At 49.5% G+C, this 10,387-nt stretch overlaps 1 pseudogene; it reads right to left on the bottom strand.

Moving 5' to 3' along the window:
- Positions 1–266: 266 nt before the first annotated feature.
- LOC119251242 (golgin subfamily A member 2-like) lies at positions 267–4,985 on the bottom strand (annotated as a pseudogene).
- Between the last annotated feature and the right edge of the window lie 5,402 nt (positions 4,986–10,387).

The raw sequence follows: 10,387 nt of genomic DNA, 5'->3' as shown, positions 1-10,387 counted from the left end.
CTAAATAACAAGTTGGATGTTTCTAGCTCCTTGTCTCTGGAAGTATGATTAGCCCAGAGATTAAGACACAGCCCTGACCTAAGAGGCTAGGGTCTGCACCTGTTTCCCCCTATTAGATAGGGGAGTTGTTGTACCCCTTTTTTAAGCCGAGGCATATAAGGACGACTGGGAAGGAGAGCCAAAGGACAGGGGGGGAAAGCTTGGGGAACAGGGATGGGTTGGTGAGGGCCAGGTGGGGGCAGAGCCCCCGGCCCCATGCCGGTTGCCTAGACCACCATTATCTTCACCTTGTTGTCATCAGCCTGGTAGAAGAAGGGAATACACGGGCTGTTTCCAATGGTGATGACTTCCTGGGGGTTCTGCATTTCTTGAAGCAGCTGAATGATCTGCTGCACAGAGGTGTTCTCGAGGGGAGTCAGGCCCAGCTGGGCCTTGCCCTGGGTTGGCTGCACGTCGTGGACGAGGCTCACCTCACTCCGTGCTTTAGAGAGACAGAGACAGGATGCTGTGTGCCTGGCGCAGTGTGCTCCTCCTGCCTAGATGCCCGTGCGGGGCTTTCCTCACCTTGGCCGCTGGCAGTGCCAAGCTCTTGGGGGCTAGGCATGTGCTAGTGGGCTCAGCAGCAGGGTTCTGGGCAGGGGCTCAGAGCTTCACCCGCCATTCGTTGTGCACCTCCACCAGCCACAAAACCAGTTCTTGCAGCTCTAACAGCTTCACCTGGAAGCAGAGATGCTCAGAAGCCCGCCCCACGCCCAGCTGCACCACCACGGAGCCAGAGCTCTGACTACCTTCATCTCCTCTTTGCTCTGAGCCAGCTGGCTTATGGACTCCTCCTTCTCTCGGTGCTCCTTCCTCATCACTGCTTTCTGGGTCTGGTAGAGAGCGATGTATTGTCCTAGGGGGAGGGTGTGTAAACAGCTCAGCTGCTGGGGTCTCCCCAGCCTCTGCATAACACCCCAGCTGCGGGGCACAGGCCTCCCCACTAACCGATGGTGTCAGTCTCTCCAGACATCTAGATACATCGATGCTTCAGCTCCTCCATCCAGTCCTGTAAGCCCACTTTCACTTGAATGAGCTTGGTAAAGTGACCCTGCAGCCAGACAGTGGGCTCAGGGGCTCAGCAGTGCCGGCCTGCCCAGCACCCAGCCCGCCCAGCCCTCCGGAGAACCACACTGTAGGGTAAGAAAAAACTATCAGGCTTTTCTGCCCTCCCGCCATTTGCATAGAAGACAGAACCCTGCGGTCTGAATGCATGCCTGATGCGGGCACCTGGAGTAGTGTGTGGGCATATGTAGATGGGATTCACCTGGGCTAAGATGGGCTTTTAAGGGTGGCGTCATGGGGACGCCAGCAGAAGCAGAGAAGCAGAAGCAGAACCGAGACAGCAGAGCAGCAGAGACCACCAGGGAACACCGGAGAGCCCAGAAAGAGTGAAGACTTGCTGGGGGCTGGGAGGCCTGTCAGCCTCCTGGCCCCCCAGCACCCTTACTTGCCATGTACCTGGTAAATCCCAATAAAAGCCTACAAAAGCCACTGAGGCTTCCAGGACTCTCTTCTCCTGGACCCGGTCTGCTGGATCAGAAAACCTGCCCCGTGTCCATTCCTTTCTGCCTTACAATTGGCGTAAGTCGGCAAGGTGCTCCATGCAGACGGTATGGAGCCCTCCGAAGACCGGGAGGGACTGAGGAGCAGCAGACTGTTTTCCTGTGACAGCGCTGGACGTGTCATGGCGGCACAGGGGATGGAAAAGGTCCGGAAGCTGCGGGATGAGACCTCGCCTGGAGGAGGAGACGCCCGAGAGGACTACCCAGTGATCCCCAAGGCAGCAAGAATCGTCAGGGAAGAAAGGACCACGATTCAGAGCTCCCCAGTGTGGACAAAGGGAAAAGCCGATGAACTTGGACTAATGGACTAACAATCCCGCCAGAAGGGGGAGGACCTTGGCAAGTTTGATATGTTTTGGGGGCCCTGGGGGAGGATGGGATTGTATACCCCTGGAGATGGGAATCTGGGGGTGGCCAGTGGGCCTTGGTGGCCAAAAGCAGCCAGTGTATTGCCCAGCATCCAGGCAGAGGAGAAAAAGCCAACTGAGAAGGCAAAAGCTGGTGCTAAGTTCGGGAAGCCCTGAGTGGCTGTTAAGCACTACGTAAGCTAAAGAAGGCCAGTGAGTCTCTTAAAATCACCTGTGGGTGTTGTCCTGTTCATTGCTGAGTGAGGGGGAGGAGCTGAGGAACCCGTCCTTGGGGGATGGGTAGGGAACATGGCTTGTGGTGGAGCCCACAGCCAAAGAGGGTCCCAAGAGAGGCCGCATGTGGCACTTGCATCCACGGATCCCCGACCCATGTGCTTGTGCAGTGGGCTGGCCTGAGTGCAGGGGCCTGCGTGTCGCATTGGTGGCTATGAAGGCCGAGTGTTGGAGTGACTGCAGACAGAAACCCCGAGGGTTGGCGATTACCCCCAAAGAGTACAGAATCGCCAACCCAAGAGTGAGTGCATCCTGGGGGTGGATGTGGTGTGTGGCTTGTGGCCGAGACCCCAGCTGAAGGGGGCCGGGAGCCCTGAGGGCTCCTGGCCAGTAAGGGCAGATGCCTGAGTGGTTCCCTCTCTCGCATGAGCAGTGCCTTTGGCAGCTGAAGTGGTGGATCACGTACTGGTGCCAATAGTCTTTTGCTCCTAGGTCGGTGCCCTGCCTGGACTTATTTGTGTTCTGTTATATTTCATTGTGATATATTTCATTTGCTTTTGTGGGCCATGGCTGCAGTGTTCATATTCGTCAAGAGAAACATGTATATAACTCGTATAGACTGTCTGGCAGGTAAAAATATCAGGCTTTTCTGCCCTCCCGCCATTAGGATGGATGACGGAACCCTGTGGTCCCGAAGGCATGCCTGATGCGGGCACCTGGAGTAGGGTGTGGGTATAGGTAGATGGGATTCACCTGGGCTAAGACTGGGCTTTTATTTATTTATTTATTTTTTAAATGAACTTTGTGAAGTCAGTCTCTCTCTCTCTTTTAAAGATTTATTTATTTATTCATACAAACACTGGGTACAGTCAGAAGCGTGGGAGGGTGAGAGAATTCACCAGAGCCAGAGCGGGGAGCAGAGCAGGCAGAAGGACCGAAGTACACTGCTGAGGGGAGCAGTGGGCAGCAGGAGAGGTCTGTGCGCCATGCGGGACCCTCCTCCGGTGGCCCGGGAGTAGCTGTGGATCGAACCGGCAGTGGAGACTGCGGGCAGCTTCACAACCCAGTGCTCAACCGCTGTGCCACCAGGGAGGCCCAAGACTGGGCTTTTAATGGCAGCGTCACGGGGACGCCAGCAGCAGCAGAGAAGCAGAAGCAGAACCGAGAGAGCAAAGCAGCAGAGACCACCAGAGAACACCGGAGAGCCCAGAAAGAGTGAAGACTTGCTGGGGGCTGGGAGGCCTGTCTGCCTCCTGACCCCCCCAGCACCCCTACCTTCCACGTACCCGGTAAATCCCAATAAAAGTCTGCAAAATTCACTGAGGCTTCCAGGACTCACTTCTCCTTTACCCGGTCTGCTGGATCAGAAAACCTGCCCTGTGGCCATTCCTTCCTGCCTTACACACACTCACCTGCAGTTTCTCCATGGCTCCCTGAAGGGCCTGGTGGGTCTCCCCAGGCACACTCTCCCCCCAGGTGGCGGGGGCTGGGGCCTCCATCTTCTCAGGCTCCTGGTCCCATGGGGCTGTCTGCTGAGCCAGGAACTGGCAGAGCAGCTTTTGCTCCTTGAGCTGCCCGCGTAGCTGCTCCGCTCTTCCTCAGCACTGGCAAGGCCAAGTTACAAAATGCCATTTGTGGGCCAGAGGAGCAGGGTGTCCCTGAGGGTCAGGCAGGGGGCTGGGAAGCACACCTCTCAGGGCCTCCATGGGCACAGCTGAGATTCGAGGATGGTGTTGGTGTCTGCCCACTGGTCCCCAGCAGAGGTGGGGGGAAGCTTAATCAAAGGGAGGGAAACCAAAGAGAAGGGTGGGAGGGGGAATTTGGGGCAGGGAAGGGGCTCTGGGGCCGAGCTCACCATGGCCTCGCGGCTGTCTAGGTCGTCAGGGATGCTTAGCTTTGGCAGGGGACCCTTGTTCTCCTCTTCCTCCTTCTCCTCACTGCTCAGTCCATTTACTGTTGGGGGGCAGCCAGAGGGGCTCAAAGAACACCTGGGTTCTGAAGCAGCCCTGAAAGCCAGCAAGCTCTGCTCCCTCCTCTCTGTGCAACCCTGCGCCAGCAAGTCCCGAAAGGAGAAGGATCCAAGTTGTCCTAAGGGTGGCTTCCACTCTTGCAAACCCCTCCTCTGCTGGAGTCCCACTCACTTTCTCCAGTCTGAGCCAGGAGGTTCAGTGGGGCCGGCAGGAAAGAGTGAGAAGGGATGCTGCTCGCAGGTCTTCCTGCTCCAGCGGCCACAGGGTGTCTGGCACTCCAACTGCCCCACTTGTGTTTCCAGCAGCTCTTGGTTGGCCAACACGACCTCCATCTTGCCCTGCTCTTCTTCGTGCTGCATCCAGTTGCCAAGCTGGGTGTTAAGCAGCACCGGCTTCTGCAGGACGTCCTTCTCGTTGGCCAGCTGCTGGTAGGCGGCCACGAGCTTCTGGCAGGCGGCCATGTACTGCTGAAGGTGACTAAGGTAGTGGTCCCGCTGCTGCTGCAGCTCCTGAGCCTCTTGATATTTCTCCTCCACCTGCAGGACCCGGGGGGGTGAGGGCAGGTGGCAGTTGGCCTCCAAATTGTCACTGGAACCCAGCTGCCTCTGCTAGACGCTACCTCAGGGAGACCAGTAGTGACCATCACTACTGACCAGTGCTGCTCAGCACTCCTGGTGACAGGGGATTGGAACCCTACTTGTACTTCTGGTGGACAGTACCTGGCTGAGGTAGACACCACTTGTGGCTACAGTAAGCTCCGTTTCCCGTTTGTAAAATAAACTGGAAGGTGGTTGTTTACAGAGGCTGAAGTCTCTTGCAATTGTGCACATGGTTGAGAACCACAGTGATGAGTCCCCTACCGGGCACTATCCTTCCATTGGCTCTAACCTGTAGACCCCTAGCGTATGGGGTCTGTATTGCTCCAGCCTTTGGTTTTGACTTTGGGGCTTTTTGGCAGCTCTCTTGTCTTAGAGCCTGGGCAGGTGAGTGCCACCGTGGCCTATCCTGGCATCCCATTCATGCCCTGTGACTACCCTTTTCAGTTGGGATCCCAGCTGATGTCAGAGACACAAAGTGTTAAAACTTTCTTTGTGAGTTGCTGGACAACACCAACAACAAACAGCTCTTTCAGACACGAGGCTCGGAGCCTTTGGTGCTCCTTTCCGGTGATGTCAGACACAGGACTGGAGGCCCAGTCTCTGACAGAGGTCTTCATCCTCTCCCTCCCACAGAGGTTGGATACTGGATGCTGCTTTTCTTCTTTCAGCTTCTGGCCCTCCTTTCTTCAGAGGCCAGGAACAGAGTCTTCCCCTTCTTTCTTTGGAGGTTGGAACGGAGCCCCTCAGCTCCCTCTAACCCTGGCTTATATCACTCTTCAGGGTGTCCCAACATCAAGTCTGAATGGACCATTTTTCTTTTTTTGTGCAGAAGAACTGGGGTATTGGCCAGAGGTGTAGAGTGAGCAGAACAGACAGACTGACTGAAACACACCGGGGAGGGGAGCAGCTGACAAGGCAGGAGAGGTCTGCTGTGCCCTGTGGGTCAGATCCCAGCCAGGGATCAAACTCAGGCAGCAGTGGTGATGGTGCCGAGACTTAACCCCTAGGCCACCAGGGAGGCCCTGGACCATTTTCATCCTTGGCTGACTGGACCATTTAGCACCAATCAGCTCATAGCTTCCACCTGATTGGTCCTGCCCATAACCCAGGAAGCATGCAGAAAAGGGCAGTTCTGAGCAGCAACTGCCTCAACAGACTTGTGGTGGAGCAACAGAGTGGAGACCACCGAGGCAACTCCCAGATCTGCACCCACAAAGGGGAGGGGACAGGCACTGTGGGACTTTGCCACCTGCCCAGGCCCCTTCCTTCAACTGCAGCAGAACTGCTTTCTAGTGCTCTCTGAAGTGAAGGATGCTGAGGCTCAACCCTGTTCAGTGAAGCACAACCCCGGAGCCAAGTCTGGAACCAGGATGTCTCCACGTCTCCTCGTCTCTCCCCTAGTGGCTCAACCTCCAGCAGGGCAGGTGACCTGCAGTCCCGGGGAACCCACCACTCCATGTCAGACCCTGGGCACAGGTGGTCACGGACCTGGCAGGACTGCAGGGTCACCAGTGCCCCCCAGCCCTGAGTTGGAGCTACCTATGTCCTGGCCTAAGGACCTTCCTCCCGGAGGCCTCCGAGCCCTTCCCAGCTGGCACAGGACTTACCATCTCCTTCAGCTCTGCCAGCTTCTCCTGCAGCTGGCTGAGTTTCGAGGCCAGCTCCAGCCTCCAGACCTTTCAGAGCCAACTGCTCCCTCAGTTGCCACATCCCACCTTGCCACCTAGCAAAGTGTCTGCTGCCAAGGGTCCATGGGAGATGGGTAAGTGTCCAGTTGATCTGCTTCCCCCCATCCCTTCAGTTTGAGACTCCACAGAATTTCCTTCCCCAAGGCACCTGTGCCCCATCACCACAGTCCCCTGTGCACCTCCCTCCTTCCCTCTGATGCCTCTTCCTTCTCCTCTCCTGCAGTATGTCTCTGATTTATAATTGTCTGTTTTTGTTTTGTTGTCCTTTGTATTGCTATTATTTTTTTTACACTGATGTCTTCTTAGGCTCCCCTATATTCCTGTTATAAGTAAAATCATCCTATATTTTTCTTTTTCCTTCTGTCTTATTTCACTGAGCATAATCCTTCTAGCTCCATCCACATTGCTGCAAATGGCATGAGTTTATCTTTTTTGATTGCTGAATAATATTCCATTATATATATATATACCACATCTTCTTGATCCAGTCATCTGTTTTTGGGCATTTGGGTTGTTTCTGGTTTTACCCATTGTAAATAGTGCTGCAATAAACATAGGTGTACAGGTGTTCTTTTGAATCAATGTTTTTGTTTCCTTTGGGTAGATTCCCTGGTAGTGGAATTTCCGGGTTGTATGGTAGCTCCATTTTTAGTAGACTGAGGAAACTCCAGACAGCTTTCCATAGTGGCTGGACCAGTTTGCACTCCCACCAGCAGTGTAGGAGGGTTCCTTTTTCACCACATCCTCGCCAACATATGTTGTTGCTTGTTTTTTGGATATGTGCCATTCTTACTGGTGTAAGGTGGTATCTCAGTGTGGTTTTGATTTGCATTTCCCTGATTATAAGGGATGTTGAACATTTTTTCATGTGCCTGTTGGCCATTTGCATTTCCTCTTTGCAGAAATGTCTTTTAAGTTCTTCTGCCTGTTTCTTTTTTTTTGTTGTTGTTGTTGCTAGTTTTTTTTTTTTTAATAAATTTTATTGTTATATTCCCCATACAATTGCAGCCCCCCCATTCTGACCCCAATCCCTCCCCTCCCACCCCCGCCCCCCTAAAAGTGTCTCTGGTTCATAGTTTTTTGTTGATTTTGATTTTCACTTTCTTATAGTTATTCATTTTCCTGGTCCCTTATTTAAGTTTTCTAGATTCCTGCTATGAGTGAGACCATCCGGTATTTTTCTTTTTCTTTTTGGCTTATTTCGCTGAGCATGATCCCTTCCAGCGCCATCCATGTTGCTGCAAATTGCATGTGTTTATCTTTTTTGAATGCTGAGTAATATTCCATGGTATATATGTACCACATCTTCTTGATCCAGTCATCTACTTTTGGGCATTTGGGTTGTTTCCAAAGCTTAGCTATTGTAAACAGTGCTGCTATAAACATAGGGGTGCAGGTGTTCTTTGGAACTGATGTTTCTGTGTCCTTTGGGTAAATACCTAGGAGTGGAATTGCTGGATCATATGGAAGCTCTATGTTTAGTAGGTCCAGAAATCTCCATAAAGCTTTCCACAGTGGTTGGACCAGTTTGCACTCCCACCAACAGTGCAGAAGAGTTCCTTTTTCTCCACACCCTCGCCGACATTTGTTGTTGCTAGTTTTTTTAATATGTGCCATTCTCACTGGTGTAAGATGGTATCTCATGGTAGTTTTGAGTTGCATTTCCCTGATGACAAGTGATGTTGAACATTTTTTCATATGCCTGTTGGCCATTTGCATTTCCTCTTCAGAGAAGTTTCTTTTAAGCTCTTCTGCCCATTTTTTGACTGGATTATTTTCTTTGTTGTTGTTGAGTCTCATCAGCTCTTTGCAGATTTTTGTGATCAGTCCTTTATCATTAGTGTTGGGTGCAAAAATGTTCTCCCAGTTGGTGGGGTTTCTCTTTGTTTTTGTTATTGTCTCTTTTGCTGTGCAAAAGCTCTTTAATTTGATGTAGTCCCAGCTGTTTATCTTTGCCTTCACTATCACTGCTTTGGGTGGTGTGTCTGTAAAGATGTCTTTGATGTGCAAATCACGTAGTGTTTCGCCTATATTTCCTTCTATATATTTTATGGTTTCAGGTCTTATGTCTAGTTCTTTAATCCATTTTGAGTTGATTTTTGTGTATGGTGTGAGGTAGTGGTCAAGCTTCATTCTTTTGCATGTAGTGACCCAGTTTTCCCAGCACCATTTATTGAACAAACTTTCTTTGCTCCAATGCATTGTCTTTGCTCCTTTGTCAAAGATTAGTTGACCATAAATCTGTGGGTTTATTTCTGGATTTTCTATTCGATTCCATTGGTCTGTATGTCTGTTCTTGTTCCAATACCATGCAGTTTTGATGATTATGGCTTTGTAGTATAGTTTGAAGTCTGGGAGTCTGATGCCTCCATTCCCTTCTTTTTTTTTCAGGAGAGCTTTGGCTATTCGGGGTTTTTGGTGATTCCATATGAATTTCATCAATAATTGTTCTAGTTCTTTGAAGAATGACATTGAAATTTTGATTGGAATAGCATTGAATCTGTATATTGCTTTTGGTAGGATGGCCATTTTAATAATGTTTATTCTTCCAATCCATGAGCAGGGGACGTCTCTCCATTTCTTTGTGTCTTCTTCTATTTCTTTTAACAGTGTTTTATAGTTTTCTTTGTATAGGTCCTTTACCTCTTTTGTTAGATTTATTCCCAAATATTTGATTTTTTTTGTTTCAATAACAAAAGGGATGGTCTTTTTGATTTCTTCTTCTTCAGATTTATTGTTTGTGTATAGGAAGGCTACTGACTTTTGCGTGTTGATTTTTTATCCTGCCACTTTACTGAACTGATTGATGAGTTGAATTAGCTTTTCTGTGGAGTTTTTGGGGTTCTCTATGTATAATATCATATCGTCTGCAAATAGTGATAGTTTGACTTCTTCTTTTCCTATTTGGATTCCTTGGATGTCTTTCTCTTGTCTTATTGCCCTGGCTAGGACTTCCAGTATTATATTGAAAAGCAATGGTGAGAGTGGACATCCTTGTCTTGTTCCAGATCTTAATGGAATTGCTTTCATCTTTTCACCATTGAGAATGATACTGGCTGTTGGCTTGTCATAGATGGCCTTTATGATGTTGAGGTATGTTCCTTGTATCCCCAGAATTTCAAGGGCTTTTATCATGAATGGGTGTTGCACTTTGTCGAAAGCTTTCTCAGCATCTATTGATATTATCATATGGTTTTTATATTTCTTTTTGTTGATGTGTTGGATAACGTTGATTGATTTTCGGATGTTAAACCATCCTTGTGCCCCTGGAATGAATCCAACTTGGTCGTGGTGAATTATCTTATGGATACATTGTTGGATTCTGATAGCTAAAATTTTATTGAGGATTTTTGCATCAGTGTTCATTAGGGAGATTGGCCTGTAGTTTTCCTTTTTTGTGTTGTCCTTGTTCGGTTTTGGTATTAGTGTAATGTTGGCTTCATAAAACGTGTTTGGTATTGTCCCTTCCTTCTCAATTTTTTGGAAGAGTTTGTGAAGGATAGGCACTAATTCGTCTCTGAATGTTTGGTAGAATTCATTTGTAAATCCATCAGGTCCTGGGCTTTTGTTTTTGGGGAGGTTTTTGATTACCATTTCAATTTCGCTAATTGTAATTGGTCTGTTTAGGTGTTCTATTTCTTCTTTATCTAGCTTTGGGTGATTGTAGAGTTGTAGGAATTTGTCCATCTCCTCTAGATTGTTAAACTTGTTTCCATATAACTGTTCATAGTAGTTACTGATTATTCTTTTGATTTCTGCTGTGTCCGTTGTGATTTCTCCTCTTTCATTGATGATCCTGTTTATTTGTGCTTTCTCCCTTTTTCCTTTGTGAGCCTGGCTAGGGGTTTGTCTATTTTATTGATTTTTTCAAAAAACCAGCTCTTGGTTTCATTGATCTTTTGGATTGTTTTTTTAGTTTCAATTTCATTTATTTCTGCTTTGGTT

Source organism: Talpa occidentalis, unplaced genomic scaffold (assembly GCF_014898055.3).
Source record: "Talpa occidentalis isolate TD23 unplaced genomic scaffold, MPIMG_talOcc4v2.1 talOcc4.2, whole genome shotgun sequence".
Classification (NCBI taxonomy): Eukaryota; Metazoa; Chordata; class Mammalia; order Eulipotyphla; family Talpidae; genus Talpa; species Talpa occidentalis.
Note: the sequence above shows the minus strand (reverse complement) of the source record. Positions and strands in the feature narration are given on the sequence as shown.